Below are 16147 nucleotides of genomic sequence, written 5' to 3'. Positions count from 1 at the left end.
GCCCGGCAAAAAAATCCTGACTTTTGTAAAGAAATGAGGGCGCTATTACACCAAAAGTTTTTATTTTGCGTAAGCGTTGAGGGCGCTGTTCATAGAAACCGTCAAAATAACTATTTTCAAACACGCGAGGGCGCTGTTTAAAAAAAATCGTAGAAATATGTTTTAACCAAGTGAGGGCGCTATTACAAAAAAGAGTCGTCTGCATCAGCAGATAAGAACTTTCGGTATCGCATTCAGCGGGTACTCAACAAATTCAACTGTTTTCTTAATCTGTCTAAGGTTATAATTAGTTTGTTTTTCAAAGCATCAAAGTAATTATTTAATTTAAGAGTATCTCTCATAGAAATATTATTTGTTTGGGTTAAAAACAGAGACTGGAAAAAGTGTTAAATTTGATCTGTAAGTATAAAGTTCGAACACAAATTCACGTACCCGGCCAATATTTATACCTCCACTCTCTGCCACTCGGTAAGATCCATACCGCTTGCAATGAACATGTTCTTTCGAATACTGGCTATAATGTGAATGAGTCCTAACTTTGCCAATAAATTGATTTTGTTTATAAGAACAATAATAAGGTTGCCCCAGGTTGGACTTTTGCAATTAGCAAACTGGAAATCTATTTTTAGCACTCGCAAGTACGAAACCCACTTATAAAAAGACAACAAGCTGTTCATTTTCCATAAACAAGAACGAGATAGAAGTAGACCCGAAATAATTGTCCGTAGGGGACAGTCGACACTAAAAACATTCAATTGGTTACTTTTGTATGTATCAATTACCATTGAAAGACTCAAGAAAACACAAAAATCGCAACAGCGAGGAATTAAATGTGATGCTCTGATGAAAAAGACGCAGGTCTTTTGGTAATGGCGCTCTCCTCACTAGTTTAAAAGAAGTTTGGTTTCAAACATTTCTTTATTATAGCGCCCTCACGTTTAAACGTTTAAACATTTCAGACGATTTGTTTGTATTAGCGCCCTCATTTTTTTTTCATTTTTTTTTGTAGCCAGAATTTTTATTACGGCCTTGCCCTTAGGATCAAAGTCAGGCCTGGGCCCGCGATTTCCTTGCGCTGCTAAGCACCTAAAAGTTAAGTCATAAACTAATGTTTTCCAGAATAAGGTTTTCAGCCAAAATACCTTGTTAAATGTAATTGTCGATATTTTTCATGGAAGTATGGAAATAAATGTGTATTTGAATTTAATTTAATTGAAAAAACAAGTACGTACCATCCTGATTGTGTTTGAGTGTTGTTGTTGTTGTTGTTGCTGTTGTTGTTGTTGTTGTTGTTGTTGTTGTTGCTGTTGCTGTTGCTGTTGCTGTTGTTGTTGTTGTTGTTGTTGTTGTTGTTGTTGTTGTTGTTGTTGTTGTTGTTGTTGTTGTTGTTGTTGTTGTTGTTGTTTTTTTTCCTTAGCAGGAAATTTAAAGCAACCCCCTGTTAAATTGGGACACTGTAGTGGAGTGGTTCTGAACCAGTGTGCGATGAATTTCGCCTCGAAAGATTCACCAGAGAAAAGCTTTGCCAAAATTGATTTAATAAACCTAGTGATTCTTTGATTTTTAGTACTTGATGGCAAACCCACGTACGCTTTTATAAGTTTTTCAAACACGTGTGTGGGCGACAGAAACTGTGTCACTCTTTAATGTAATCTGAATTGAAATAGGTCGCTCTCGGCTTTTATAATGTGATATAAAAAATACTCTCAAAGTGGTTTCGCGTAACTCCTTTCTGGCGGAATTAATTGATTTAACCTCGTTTGCGAGTCGATGAAAGCAACACCTATAAATAATCAAAGTTAATGGTATGTCACTGTGGTATTACACATGTTCTAGGTATAACGCCTTCTGATGTCTATTGAACAAAAACATGTGGTGTATTGTCAATGTTTCTTTCAGTGCGATCAGAGGCATGGTATTATAAAAGAATGATGATGAATGTTGTCAATAACAGTCTTAATTTATTCAAAATGCTATCGTAAAAAGCACTTTTTTTTTTTTGCAGAAATATGACACCCATCAGTTTGGGTCTGAGGTTGTCAAAGAATGTTTCAATATTGTTCATTATTTTTTGTTTCGGTGAACTGTTTGATTGCAAAAGAGAAACACAGGAAAACCACCAAAGAAAACAGCACAATAATTGGTGCATTTTAAACCACTCTCTACCGAATAGCGTAAGTTTAATTCTCCATAGACATTACATTGACAACCAACGCTAATATTAACATAGCGAAATAACATCAATTATATCAATGTGATTTGAAGTCTTAAAAGCTTGTCTTCCCATCTACTTGATGAAAGCAAATAAACTCAGTATTGAGTTTTGACCGAAGTGCCTTGGGTTAGCATTGCTGATCACAAAATAAGAGTAATGTGTATGCCTTCATTGTATCAAATTTCTAATATTAGCCTTGATGTGGAAACATGATGAATCAACAACTGTGGTGTATGGTTGAAAAAATAATATAGTGTTAAAGGCAGCGGACACTCAAAATACTAATTAGCATAAAACCTTACTTGGTGACGAGTAATGGGGAGAGGTTGATGGTATAAAACATTGTGAGAAACGGCTCCCTCAGAGGTGCCATAGTTTTTGAGAAAGAAGTAATTTTCCACGAATTTGATTTCGAGACCTCAGATTTAGAACTTGGGGTCTCGAAATCAACCATCTAAACCCACACAACTTCGTGTGACAAGGGTGTTTTTTCTTTCATTATTATCTCGCAAGTTAGATGACCAATTGAGCTCAAATTTTCACAGGTTTGTTATTTTATGCATAATGTTGAGATGTACCAACTGTGAAGGCTAGTCTTTGACAATATTGCCAATGGTGTCCACTGCCTTTAAAAGAGAACGGAATACAAAATGAGCGGTAGAGAGACAAACTTGACATTAGTTTGTAATTTACGCCCCCCCCCCCCCAATTTGTTAATTCTGGCTGCAAAGCCAATGACTCTCAGAAGAACTCTCAGAGGACTGTTTTCCAAAGGATTGGGACTAGCATAATTATTTTTAAACTTACCTTGGCAAATCAGAAGCTTGCAGTAATGCACTTCAAATTGTGTAATCGCGGCATGATATTCAGTCCTTGGAAAACATTAGTAATTTTTGTTTTTGAAATATAATGGTTGGCCGTGGCCCATTTTTATAGAGCTGCCTACGCACAAAAAATGGCTACGAACAACAAAATTATGTTTACCAGAACAAGTTTACCAGCCAAACTACCATGTCGCATACATAGATTGTGATTGCACTCCCCTGCCTATTTTGCTAAGCAGAAAGTTGTTCAGCTCAACTTGCTGCATAAGCAGCGCTATAAGATTTGGACAAAGGCTTTGACAGACTTGGTCCAAGATTTTGCTAATTTTTCCGAAGATACAAAATCGAAAATCAGATAGGCTATAACAATACATGTCATACTAGAGCCAAGCTTTTGTGTAAAGAAATAACACAAAATTTAGAAAAAACAACAATTTTCCGGAATATCAAACTTTTGTTTGTGTATAATTTAACAAAAATTTGGAAAAAAAAAACAATTTCCCGGAATATCAAACTTGTTTGTTTGTTTGTATAATTTTTGCCTTGGTCAGTATATGTTTTCGTCTTCTTCTTTTTTGTGTGGAAATAATATACTAATTTTAACTATAATAGGAATATTTCTACGTGATTTTATATCTTTTAAATGAGTCCATCACACACCTCTTTCATTCCTCCCCAAGATTCAAATAAACTGACAACCTGCCACAATATTAACCCACAGCACAACATTGACATATATTGTTGTTTTTACTCCTAAGGAAACATACATCAAGTCAGAGCAATCGGCACGACGAAAATACCGCATTGCAGACAGCCCCACAGGAAAATAACCGATTCCTAGGGAAGGCAGAAGAAGAATCAAAATTTCCCACTGTCTATAACATCACGACGTCGGATCGTTATTGAATTAAACATTTTAATTTGACCCTGGCAGCTGATGGAAAGAGATGGTGGATGTTTGTGTAAATGCTACGTAGGATTGCCCGCTCCAGAAGAGAGATGATTTTTAGGAAAAGGAAAGATCAAAAAAGAGAGCGCCGTTTTATCAACTTATCGGCCAATTAAGAATTAATTTCCCTTTTGTTCCTTTTACAAGGCCGTTTTAGAACAGTATGCATTTTCGAAAATCCAGGTTCTGGCTTAGGGCTTCGTGCCGTCTGATTGAAGTCCCGTAACAAACAAACAAACCTTATGTTTTTAAAACAACGATACGGAGCCTGATAAACCAAACCCGTGCTTTCGAAAGGGCTGATTCCATCAACCTGTCATATTCCCTGTATACGCAGTGAGGATGACAGTGTTAAGATTCAAAAGAGCCAGACTATAATCACTCACTATCTTAAAATTCATTCATCTTTATTATGACAAGTTTGAATCATTCGTGTTTGTTTGTTTGTTTATTATTTGATGGTTTGTTTGCTTGTTTGTTTGTTTGTTTGATTAATGTTTGTTTGTTGGTATGTTTGCTTGTTTGTTTGTTTATTTGTTTGTTTAATTGTTTGTTTGTTTGTTTGGTTGGTTGTAAGTTTGTTGTTTGTTTGTTTGTTTGTTTTTGTTTTTGTGATTGTTTGTTTGATGTTTGTTTGTTTGCTTCTTTGTTTGTTTGTTTGTATGTTTGTTTTTCTGTTTGTTTGTTTGTTTGTTTGTTTAAACCAAGTTTAGTAGCCTTGGGGAATGCTCCTTCTTTATATTTATTTCGATACTTTCGCAGATTTATGATTATAATGCCTGTTCGGGGGGGGGGGGTTGAAGTTCAATAGATTTTCTAGGTCCTCCGAATTCCAAATACTTAATTCATCCTGACCTACAAGTTGTAGCAAACCAACCCCTTTCGCCCACGTTCGCGCCAGACATCAAACCCCAAACAATTCCTCTGCGCTCCACTCGAGAAATGTGGACAGAAAATTCAATCAAGGTTGTACGCTAACAATGTTCCGGTCTTACCCGAGTCCGTGTCATTTTCATCATCCATACCTTATTCCAACTCACGGCTGCTCCGATCTTGCGAGCCAAAAAATAAAATGCATCACTCATAATAAATAATAAAGAACTAGAACCAGCGCGTTGATTTCCAATACTGACTTGAACTTGTGTTGTTGTCAGTTTCACACATGCAGTGACCAAGGCATGTTCAATTTTGCATCACTCACAAACCTGCGCAACGTTGTCAATTACTTTCTTGGCACAGCACACTCGCTTTGATAAGCGACCGGAGGGAAGGGAGCACTACTGAGCGCCTGTATGTCAACCTCCAACCTTCATCGATTTTTCCTTCTTTCTGCTATTAATCATATCATCGCACCCGTCATATTTAGTTTATCTTTATGGATGTCTCCGGTTCAGATGACATCTCGATTTTGAAACGTTTTGATCTTGACCTGTGACGCCTCAATGCATTGTCTACAAGAGTTGTTTTTTGAGGATACCAACAAGATTGTTTGTACAGACTGAAAATCTGGCGTTTGAAATGGACTTCCTAAACCCCTCTGTTCATTAAATCTGATCTGTTGCTCCTTGTATTTACGTTTCAGTCTTTTAAGAATGGTCTTCACGTATTGGTAAACTGCGATAAAATAGTCTGACATATGGTTTTGTTATAGAAATCTGCTCTCAGTGACTATATACGTGACAGTTGAAGGGAAATTCAACGAAGCCTCCAAAACGCCAAGGTATGTTCTTGTAAGATCGTCTCTGCTAAAAAAAGGAGAAACAAACCTCTGTCTCTCAAACTTACCAGTTTTGAAGTCATATCATCGTCCATGATCTGTGCATCAGTGGAAGACAGCCTGTAAACCACGTCATCACAAGATACCAGTTACGCCAAAATTAATCAAAGGAACCGCCGCCATCTTCGAGTTCAATCTTTCATCGATGAAGTTGAATTGAAAAAGAAGAAATAATTCACTTGAACTGCTTCATGTCATCGCTGGATCCTCGAACCGTCCAGTATTTATTGTGGTAGTAGTGTGAAGATCCAATTTCTCCATGATTAAACTGACTCGACGTCAAATTCAAGAACATTTCTGTAATAAGAAACGGTGATTAACGGAGGCATTTAGAGGTAAGTTTATTTATTTATTGACTATTTCTACCCGCAGGTGTAAAGAATGCAGTGCAATGTTTAGGGAGGCCGGTTAATTGCTTAATCTCACAGGTGTGGACACAACATGTGTTTCTCCGGGTTATTCTGCTGACAGATGTTTGTCTATTGAAAACACGCTTGTTAAAAGTAATCTACACCACACATGAGGCCTATTATACACAAAATAACCGAAGCAGTGTTTACGTTATACTATCAGGTGGTGAGAAGCAATTATGGTTTAGTGTCATAAGCCATTTTGAGGTATAGTGGCCATATCACTGCTGCATAGTTGGTTTGGGTAAACTTGTCTTCATGCACCCAAATCCAAACCATTACTCTTAGTGTCCACCGTACTTCAACAGGCCAATTGTAGTGTGTTCGAATCTTGGTCGTGACACACACTGTCACACACTTAGCTATATTAATTGCTTCTCTCCACCTGGGAGTATATAATGGGTTCGTGTGAGGGTAACGAATATAGATATGAACAATTAACAACATGTACACGAATTATGTGGCTGTCGGTGCTGCCGCATACTTCACAGGAGCTGAGAAAGTGTTATGAATACTCAGGGCGGGGCCTGATGAACAGGGGTTATGATAAAGCAATTTCTTACTATCATTGATTGATATCATTATAATTTATTTCATCAAAACTATGTCATACATGAGTCATTCTGTGAAAAGGCAAATAAATACACACACAGAACAGCAAACAGCAACTTCACCGTGGCTAATTAACAGTAAATCTGCTTAGCAGCATTCAGCAGAATAGCAGTCCAGATGATACATGAATTATGGTATTTTGACTTGTAATCATGTTCTGGTAAGCATAATCTTGTAGAGCTAAGCTCATTTATTTTGCTTAAAGCAGCTCCTATAAAATCTGGCCCTGATCGACGGTCTGACACAATTTCAAAATACTGCTTGACAAACTTCTTTGCCAAGCAAAGGTTAAGTCGGGCACCAGCTACATCAATTCAAACTAAATGCAATTTGGGAAACTTCTTTGCCAAGCAAAGGTTAAGTCGGGCACCAGCTACATCAATTCAAACTAAATGCAATTTGGGCTGGTAACCTGATTCTGCTAAGCAACACTACTCTATGTTTAACGAGTGCTTACAGGATTTATGCAATTTTGCCCCGATCGAAAATATTCCGGTAATTCGGAAATGAAATTGTGGCATGCAGATGCAAGGAAAGTGGGGCACAGACTAGTATAGTACGCAGGTGCTATGCCACAATTTGCATAATTAACCGGACTTGTGTCCTATTCAGTGATGTTCGATTTTTACAATTACTTAAAGGTATAGTCATACATGCCCAATACTTCACGGAGGCAACGAAGGCGATTGCCTCCATGCCCCTAGTCATTGCCTTGGTGCCCTTAAAAAGTACCAGTAGAAATTTACAATTTTCCTCATAGGGTGTTCTTTACCGAGGAGATAATGCCTTGGTGCCCTTGCCCTTTCAAAAACGAATCATAAACAGGTCAGGGGGCAATTTCATAGAGCTGCAAATCCGCTTAAGCACGAAAATAGCTCGCTTATTTTACTCATGTTACTGGCCAAAATTTCATGCCATATTCATTGTTTGTGACTGGTATTTAGCTGTTGTTTACTTAGCATAACAATTGAGTGGAGTCATGGCCGGTAATTTGATTTTACTAGGCAATGAGTTTTTTATATTTTTATTGTAACGTAAATCTGATTTTAATATAAGTACATTAAATAAACAGATACAGTAAAAGTTTCATGTGGAAAATTTCAGCTGGATCCAGTTTCTACTTGCTGAGAAAACAGCAAAAAACTGTCATGGTATTTCCCCAAGAACGTCAAACCCATCTACGTTTAGTGAGGTGACAGCAGGTACCAACTGCATCTCTGGCCATAACATTTGGGAACGGACACCAACCCTCAGAAATCTGTGAAAAGATTCATGCATGTTTTGAGGTTAAAAATAATCCAAAACCATGTACTTCGAGGAAAATCCTTTCTCAAAATAGTTTATACAATCAACAGCTGCAGTGCTAATGAGTTTGTATATTAATTATTTGTTGAGCATTAACTGTTTGAGTGTTTCACAATGTACGACCCTTATGGGAGGGAACGGCTACTATAATGGAACAGCTAATGAACAACCTTTATTGAACTGTCACAGGCACTATTTTAATAGTAAATTGTTAGCATAAAAATGTTCTCGGTAATGAGCAAGATAGAGCTGTTGATAGTATAAAACATTGGGAGAAACGGCTCCCTCTGAAGTAACGTAGTTTTTTAGAAAGGGGTAATTTCTCACTCAAAATAAAATACTTCAGCCTTTTAAGTTTTATTCGGCATCTGAAAGCACACAAAGTAATGAAATAAGGTGTTTTTTTTTCTTTATTCTCTTGCAACTTCGATGACCAATATTGAGCTCAAATGTTCACATGTTTGTTATTTTATGCGTGCGTATGTTGAAATACACCAAGTGAGAAGACTAGTCTTTGACAATTACCAAAGTAGTCCAGTGCCTTTAAGCATAGAAAGAACCTTTCTATTATAGTACAATAGTGCAACTCAACTTGAACACTCAAAACGACCCCCCCCCCTCGATCTCGGACTCCACCCATCCCTAGCCATAGGCTCAATAATTATGACGGCTTCTACTTTGTCGGCAACGACACTTGACATAAAAGAAAGGTAGCTTTACATCTTGCCCAACCAAGAATGAAGAAATGATCCTCTGTGCCTGGGAGTCAACTCACTTTTCCCAGGCTGTGAGATGAGAGCTGCTCTCTCTCTGAGTGAGACCATAGCATCTGGGCCCATTTTCATAGAGCTGCTTAAGCAGAAAATATTGCTTAGCAATTTTCAACTTAGCAGCAATGAGCAGGATACCAGTCACAAATTGTACATGCGACATGGTAGTTTGACTGGTAACCTTATTCTAGTAAGCGTAGTTTTGTTGTGCTTAGCTACTTGTTGTGCTGAAGCAACTCTATGAAGTAGAGCCCGGAACACAATTTCATAAAGACTGTAAGCACAAAAACTTGTTAAGCACAGAAAAGTGTTGCTTAACAGAAACAGATTATCTACCAAAATTACATTGGGTTTACACTGTTGTGACTGATGCCACACTCAATTTCTGCTTAGAAACAAAATTTGTCTAACAGTATTTTCTGCTTTACAGTTTCATGAAATTGAGCCCCTGGGCCCAATTTCATAAATCATATAAGCTCAACATTTTTCTAAGCACGAGATAGTACTGCTTTTAGTAGAAACAGGTTACCAGCCAACATTACATTAAGTTTTCATTGTTGTGGCTGATGCCACACTCAATGTTTACTAGGCATAGAAATTTGTCAAGCAGTTTTTTCTGCTTAACAGCTTTATGCGATAGGGCCTTGTGATCATGTGATCGGTTGCGAACAACATCGAAAAAAACACACTGATTGCAAAAGGCTCATCCATAGACTACCGAGTCGCAAAACACGATTAGTGAGAAGGGTTCTATACTACGTGGGGATAAGGCAATCGGATGCATCTTGCATGGGCTTATATTAGTAAAGGGGCTATGCTTTCCAAGACAAGTACAAAACACTGTTCAGCCACTAGCTGTTCCAGCCTCCATTAAGAATCAACGCAACAAAAGAATGGCTGACAAACCAAGGTCTGGGTTTCTGTTCATTATTAAGTGATAATCATATTAATGCACACACGGACACATTGATGCTGACTGTATCTAGTGCCCTGAACCTGAACAAGAGTTTTTGAAACCCCAGTCTGAACTCAGTTTTGGATTTTCGATCAGATAGCCCAGGGACGAATTTCAGAGTTACCTTAGCAAAACATATTGCTTTAATAATTAAAAAGTTTTTGCTCAGCAAAAATAAGCAGGGCACCAGTCACACATTGTGATAACTTTATTCTAAATAGCTCTAAATAACATTTCCTTGTCCTTCGAATGGGACATTAACCCGTAGGTCCCGTGTACTAGGATTGGTTAGTGCACAGAACCCTGAACACTTATCGTAAAAGCGTAGCGGTTAAGTTTCTAGTTCACAGAGCAATCACTGTATTTCCTCAGGCTTGCGAGCTATAGTGATTAAGTTCACTTAAGAGACATCCTTGGTTTCATATACCAGAAATATAATAGTATAATAATAATACTACAGCGTATACTAACAAAACTCTATAATCTAAGGAGAGAGTCAGGTCTGGGAATATGCATTATGCCAGTAGGATCAATTTTCGGTTGAGCTTGAACGAACAACATGAGAATTTAATACATTTCGCGTTTCTTTTCCGAATGGAATTAGCTCCTGGAGAGATAAGTCCATCAGACGTCTTTGAGCAGAAGGTTCTTTGAAAACCTAATCTTAAATCACTGCTTTGCTAGGTAAGATTCAATGAAGACGCAAGCTAAGATGGTTTTTGTTTTCATCCATGTATAACACAAATTGAGTGTCTGCTTATAATGAAATTGTCACTAGAAATTGTCTTGGGTTTTGGGTGCAGTCTTGAGGTTCGACTGAGAAGACCTATAGACCTTTAACACTGCCTCCATCTTAGTCATGTTCCTCGTATCGAATAACAATAATGAATGCTAATAATAATTTTGAAAATAGGAACCAGACTATTCTGTTCTTCCAACCTCGGTTTGGTAACATTGATATCAATAGTAGAAATTCAAGATGGCTGCACTGTAATAAAGATCTATATGGAATACCTTTTCTCTCTATATGTATATTGTTAATGGTTTTAAAGATTCACATGTCAGAAGGTAAAGTTGATTCTGTAACTGATCGTGTTCATGAGAAGTAAGGCCAAACAAGAAAAAAAAACATGTTTAGCGTCCCCGCCTGCTTTCTTTATAGCGAACGTCTCCTTGTTTATTTTTTTTTTAATGGATTTGTTGTGTCTTCTTCTTCTTCCATGAAGAAGGATAAAGCGCAATCAGTTATCTTTAAAAAGGATTCGGGCGGCCATTTAAAAAAAACACCTCCTCCTTCCCCTTTTCAAAAAGGCAGGACGCTAAACATGTTATTTTGTAATAGCTGGCCTAAAGTTGGATTGATATGTGTGCGAGCGGACAACATCTGATAAGGTTACCGCTGGAATACACTCCTATGAAAACTCGTTCGATCTTTCTCAAGACTTCCTCCGTGGTCAACCCAAAACCAAATACAAATTTAGGTGTTTTTTTTTCAGTCAGAAAAGCAGAAAGACAAAGTCTAGAGTAGAAAAGTGTCTCTCTCTAGTTCATTTCCGCATCTTTCCCCCGCGGTTATTTGAAGAGTGGAACTCCTGTTGCACTGACGTCACAATTGTAGAGATGTGGCACTCTCCACCTAATGCATCTGTACCGGTGTGCCCGGGGGTGCTCGCCTGTGGGTTTAAACGGGTAAGAACTGAGGATGGCTGGCTTGGTATTACACACAAGAAGGGTGGGCCGGGTATGAGTTTTAATGATCCAATCGCTCAAATGTCGTGTGATGTTAGTTAAATAATGAATCTAAATCATTAGTGAGATGGAAACCGAGCTGTTTTAAGAGATAGAGTCTATAGGGTTGTGTGAGCTAGGCGTGTGCCTCTGTTTTTACTCATGTCGTCTGTCTTTATAAATAATGGAGCGAGCCCATTGGTCTGACTTGTGATCAAACACATTGAGTGTATGTAAAACAACCGAGGTTTTAAGTGGCGCAGAATTAATGCATGGACACTAGAATGTTTGATACATGATACAATTTGTGCATTATGTTTGCTCTGTGGTACAATCTAAGGCCAATTAGAAGCATTGATAAAGGATACATTTCAACAAGCTTTCAAAATTTGAGATTTTTGGGGGATTTTGGCAAAACTTTTATTTTCATGAAAAGTTAAGGAAACATAACAAAAAGCTTTCATGTTTGAGCTTTTTTAATTTGGGCAACACTTTGAGTTTCATTAAAAGTTATAGTGCTTTGTTTGAACATTTCAAAATTGAAATGAAAAGGTATGTGTTGTTGAACACAAAGCCTTAACGAGGTGAGGTGAGGGGCCCTTGAGCGGGCCCCAGAAAACTGTGTCTTCCAGATGCTCTGTGGTACAATCTAAGGCCAATAGAGGCATTTGTTGAAGGAAACATAGCAATAAGCCTTCAAATATTGAGCTGTAGAATTTGGGCCTTTTGGGTTTGGGCATAATACACTAGGTTTCATTAATGAGCAATAAAATTAAAGTAAAAAGGTATGTGTAGTTGTTTGCTCGCAATGTTAAGCATGGTTTACGAACAAGGGAAAAACTCATGGATGTCAGTGGATATGGCGTCAAAGAGAACACAGCTGATACGCCCTAATGGGGCAAGGCTTAGGAAATCAAATGACAACTTATAGTTGAAAAGGGGCTAATTTTGTGTGACTATTTTACAATAATAATTAAAAAGAAGCTCACTGTAAATAGAAAATATATTAAAAGATTGAAGCAACTCCCAACCGAAATATCTTCGTATGAAACACTTCAAGGGAACTATAGCATTTTGAGGGCCTCCAAAATCACCACAACCGTGTTATGGCAATCGAAACAAGCTCATTTTAAACATTACTATTGAACACCCCCAGACACAAAATAGTTGTCTTGATGGTGTTTGATTGAAAAGCATCAGGATAGAAAACAATGAGGTATTAAAAAAATTCACAGTACAGATTAAAATGATTTAATGGCAGTGCATTTCGCTGCTAATAGCGTAATGAACATGACCTTCTAAGCAAAACCTCGAATAAGTACTAGCAAGGTAGCAGAGTGCATGGGTTTAACGACTCGTATACCATGGGGGATGGGAAGAGGGAGGAATTATACAAGAAGAAAACAAATGTGTCACAAGCAATCATAAATTAATACAACTTAAAATGAAAATTTCAGTTGAATAAGACAGCAATGAAGACAATGCACAATCAAATTAATACTCATTGAATCATACACAACATAATGGTTTTACAAAGTGAAGTGAAAGTAGCTTTAAATAAACCAAGTGATGTTTTGAAAATTACGTTATTTATGTCCCATGTTTTCCAACCCTAACCCAAACAGTTATAAGTATTACAAATCAATACACAGTTTTAACGCATTCAGGTAATCGATTCCACAGCCCGACCATCTCAAACAAAGAGAAAAAGGCCCCCTGACAACAGACATATCAATCTATCTTAGTTTCAATTTCTTTAGAAGAGTTCGATTTTGTTTTAGAAGTATCGATTATGTATCAGTCAGCATTCCTCAAGTGTTATGGTATATAGGTCATGTTTGAATCGGTTGTGAGAAACGGAGAAATGCTAAACGGATGTTTGAATGATCGTGAACGAGTCGCTCTTCTCTGTCGATGAAAATCACCCAAAGCGACCGGGCGATGTCCCCCGAGCAGATTGCTTAAAGACCCAAGACGACGTTTCAAGTTTAACATCTTTAGTCGAGCTCACAAATCGAGTTGTTTGATGACTTAGCACACACGTCGAGAGTGAATGATCATCCCACTGGTGCATGCTCTAAATGCTATATTGACATGGTGCCATGACAACCGAGCAAGTATAGAAGAAAGGGGAAGGTTGGTTTTAAACCTTTGATTCATCTGAGAAAACATTCAACGGGGAAATTTCGTCTTAAAGGAAATTGAATTATGGTATTCGAGGATGAAGAAACGGTAAGTTAAGGCCATGGTGAAACAAAACGCAAGATAAACAGACCGAAGACAGGGATTATTTGTGTGTGTTATAATGGCATTGAGGTTTACCCCTTCTTATTGAAGGGGGGAGCGGGGGATGCAGACAAGCTTCATGTTCACAGAATCATCTAAATGAATAAAAAACAAATTATCTATTATCGTGGGAAGTGTGATAAGTTATCATGTACGTGTACGTACACGATAAGATAGATGCTTTTTTTTATTCATATGGCGGTAATACGGTTACGTAAAAATGTACGTAACTCTCCCCTTAAAGACATGAACACTATTAGTAATTGTCTAAGACCAGTCTTCTCACTTGGTGTATCTCAACATATGCATAAAATAACAAATCTGTGAAAAAATTCGAGTTCAATCGGTCGTCGAAGTTGTGAGATAATAATGACAAAAAAAAACACACACATGTCACACGGAGTTGTGTGCTTTCAGATGCTTGATTTCGAAACCTCAAGTTCTAAATCTGAGGTCACCCTTGAAATCAAATTCGTGGAAAATTACTTCTTTCTCGAAAACTACTCCACTTCAGAGGGAGCCGTTTCTCACAATGTTTTATACCACCAACCTCTCCCCATTACTCGTTACCATTTAAGTTTTTATGCTAATAATTATTTTGAGTAATTACCAATAGTGTCCACTGCCTTTAAATATCTGTATTAATTTTGGCTTTCGGTGTAACCACTGACCGCGAGAGATTGCCATGTCTCTGGCTACATACAAAGAGGTATCTAATCATGCATAAAACAGGCAGGAAAAGAATATGCCAAATTGCCCAGGTGCGCGTTTTGAATTATGTCCGTTCCTTTATGATTTTAATCTAATAATCAAAACAATAACCAGCTATAGTGAATCGGGTATACGGCACTGAAAAAAAAGCTACTTATTTATGCATTTTTGTATATGCGTAATATAGTATCCTTGTGTCAAGATAATATTTGGCCATGGTAATAATGTAGGTGAAATTCCATGCGACTGGTATGTTTACTGTCTATGAATAAAGATAAGGTACGGTACTTTAAATGTGGAGTTTGAGCTACTGGTATTCGCAGAGTCCCTGAGTGAATATAACGTCATGGCCATACTGCAGTGCTTACTTTATTGGAGATTTAATAATAGGTACATTTGAAATGTTTGAAATTGCTGCTATAGCAAGTTTGTATGTACTTCTTTTATGAATCAAGATAATGTAAAATTTTGATAATGTTGGCAAGATTGCTGCTACTAAATAGAATGGTATCAGAATAAAGTACAGTAATAATCTACATGTTTGCAAAACTGGTCGTGTATTAAAGGCAGTGGACACTATTGGTAATTGTCAAAGACTAGCCTTCACAGTTGGTGTATCTCAACATATGCATAAAATAACAAACCTGTGAAAATTTGAGCTCAATCGGTCAACGAACTTGCGAGATAATAATGAAGAAAAAAAACCTTGTCACGCGAAGTTGTGTGCGTTTAGATGGTTGATTTCGAGACCTCAAGTTCTAAATCTGAGGTCTCGAAATCAAATTCGTGGAAAATTACTTCTTTCTCGAAAACTATGGCACTTCAGAGGGAGCCGTTTCTCACAATGTTTTATACCATCAACCTCTCCCCATTACTCGTCACAAAGAAAGGTTTTATGCTAATAATTATTTTGAGTAATTACCAATAGTGTCCACTGCCTTTAACCACCTTTGCATATACTGATAAGTGACGTTTTCGTAAACTGACATCGTATAAATATTGATCAGATCCAATGGCACCCGAGAAAATAAAAACCTACAAAGGCACACAAAAAGAAAGACCGGCACAATTAATATTCATAACAATTTTACGAAAACAAACAATTATTATCATAAAAACATATAGAAAACTCAATAAAATGTCATTAAAAAAATTATTAAAAAATTCGCAATCAGCAAGAAATATGTTACAAAATTAAAAGTTGCACCTGTAGTCAAAAGGGAGAATTTACCAGTAAAAAACCCAATAACCGATTTCGTCATAAAAATATAAAACGAAAGCCATGGTTGTCAAACATAGAAGACGAAATTATTACACAAAACAAATAAACCCCCAAACCATAAAATAAACCATACCATAAGAAAAGTGTGCAAAATTGCAGCAAACTAAATGATACACTGCAAAAACCTACATATAAGGGTGTTAAAATTAACACCGCGGGTGTTGTCTCACGATGGTACAAAACAAAATCAAATATACACCAATGTTGTTAAAATAACACTTTGGGCCCAAAACAATCTCATTCATTGGTGTTATTTCAACACCTACGATGTTACATGGTGTTAAAATAACACTTTGGCCCCAAAACAATCTCATTCATTGGTG

At 37.2% G+C, this 16147-nt stretch overlaps 1 protein-coding gene across 1 annotated transcript in view; it reads left to right on the top strand.

Annotated features, from left to right (window-relative positions):
- Positions 1–5127: 5127 nt before the first annotated feature.
- The window catches only part of LOC117304364 (monocarboxylate transporter 13-like), a 28028-nt gene continuing 17008 nt past the window's right edge, over positions 5128–16147 (top strand). Inside the window, exon 1 of the mRNA XM_033788771.1 lies at positions 5128–6100. The gene's annotated coding sequence lies outside the window, so the exon portion shown is untranslated. The remainder of the gene's footprint in view (positions 6101–16147) is intronic.

Source organism: Asterias rubens, chromosome 21 (assembly GCF_902459465.1).
Source record: "Asterias rubens chromosome 21, eAstRub1.3, whole genome shotgun sequence".
In the NCBI taxonomy this organism is placed as follows: Eukaryota; Metazoa; Echinodermata; class Asteroidea; order Forcipulatida; family Asteriidae; genus Asterias; species Asterias rubens.
Note: the sequence above shows the minus strand (reverse complement) of the source record. Positions and strands in the feature narration are given on the sequence as shown.